The 1,739-nt window shown below is 29.6% G+C and overlaps 1 non-coding gene across 1 annotated transcript; it reads left to right on the top strand.

Annotated features, from left to right (window-relative positions):
- The first annotated feature begins 668 nt into the window (after positions 1-668).
- TRNAI-GAU lies at positions 669-743 on the top strand. Its single transcript has one exon. It is a non-coding gene; the product is annotated as a tRNA-Ile (tRNA).
- Positions 744-1,739: the final 996 nt, after the last annotated feature.

Here is a 1,739-nt window from a genome sequence, read left to right on the forward strand (position 1 = left end):
TCTCCTTAAGAAAAATTAATTTCTAACCTTTTCTAAGGTTTTAGCATTGCATTTCATATTCTTCTATTTGTCTCCTATTGTTTGTAGTGTTTAAGCCTAATCTGCCTAATAGGAAGATTACAAATTTTTAGAGATGAGGCATTCAAAAGATTCAGACTGAATTAAAGAATAATCTTAAACTTAATTAACTACATTACCTCAAAATTTATTTCCCCAGTTAACTATTTTATTATTTCTGTATAACTATATCAAAACTAGATGTAATCTGTTGTGTGATCATTACACAATCTACTGGAAATGTGATATGAATATGTTAATAATTCAGGGGACTTTTCCCCACAAAGATGATGCATGCTGTGGATGAGTATCACGGAGTTGACACAGATTGAAACAGCTACCATTTAAAGTGACAGCAGAATTCCAGTTATATGAATCTCATTAATTATATGATAATCAAGAAAAAGCACCAAATTAACCTTAACCATTCTACAGTTTCTAATGTTATGACACCCTGAATACAGTCTTAGCAGTCTGTGTATGCTACTGATTTACACAGAACCAATGCTTGTTTGTTTTTTTATTAAAATAAAACCAGTTCAATTCTATTCTTTTATGAAATTTACCTCAAATTGACAGATTTGGAACTTTTTAAAAATCACTGGAGGGCTGGCTGGTTAGCTCAGTTGGTTAGAGCATGGTGCTGATAACACCAAGGTCAAGGGTTCATATCCCCTTACCAACCAGCCACCAAAAACTAAAAAGACAATAAATAAATAAACTAGAAATACTTTAAAACCCAAGTGGATTTGGGGGCTTTTTGGTTTCCTTGATATAAATTTATGAGAAATGTTATTTTCAATAATTTAGAATTTTTAATTCTAAATTAATCTTCAGTCTTTAGCTGAAGATTAAATCTTAATATTTTCTTCCCAGCTAACATTTCTAGTTAGAAATCATTTATAATTTAAAGTATCTGTGATCTGTACTAAGGAAACAATTTCATACTATAAAAAATATACATGCAAAGTTGTTTATCGCATTACTTTGTAAAATACAAAGTTGAATACAACTTCAATTTCTTAAAGTAAAGTAAATATTATAAATATTAAACTGGATGTAATATTACAGAATTTAAAAGATTCTGTAGCAATGAAAAATGCTTGTGTTAATTTTTTTAAAAGCAGGGCATAAAATTGTATGTATGTTATAATTACTAATATGTACAAAAGGATTACCCAGAGGTGGGTGATTGGGGAGACTTAAAGAAGAGACTCCAAATGTTAGCAATGGTTGTGTTCCATTTATGGATTTTGGGAGATAATTTTCTCCCTTTCTTTATTTCCAAACTGAAGATTGTTTTGTTACTTTTTAATTTATAATTTAAAATACTATTAGTAATAATACATACTCTGTAAACTATGCTAGTAATAAACTAAATTTACTAATTAGTTTTTACTTTTAGGTACTTAAAGTAACCTAAAATTGTGTTATCTACACAATATTTGTAAAGATGCAGATAATATTAACTCACACATCTTTATCTGACTTGCAAAAAAAGGTAGACCACCACCCTGTCTATTGTACTAGTTCTTAAATTTCCCTATTCTACTTGTTCTTCTATGTATTTCTTTAGATCCATCTTCAATTCATTAAGTATATGGATGGGTCAAGACCTGGCAAATGGGAGAAATCTAGTCTACTGTTGGGAAAATAGAATAGTTTGGTCAGACCCCCTCACC

Source organism: Galeopterus variegatus, unplaced genomic scaffold, assembly GCF_000696425.1.
Source record: "Galeopterus variegatus unplaced genomic scaffold, G_variegatus-3.0.2 Scaffold12048, whole genome shotgun sequence".
Lineage (NCBI taxonomy): Eukaryota > Metazoa > Chordata > Mammalia > Dermoptera > Cynocephalidae > Galeopterus > Galeopterus variegatus.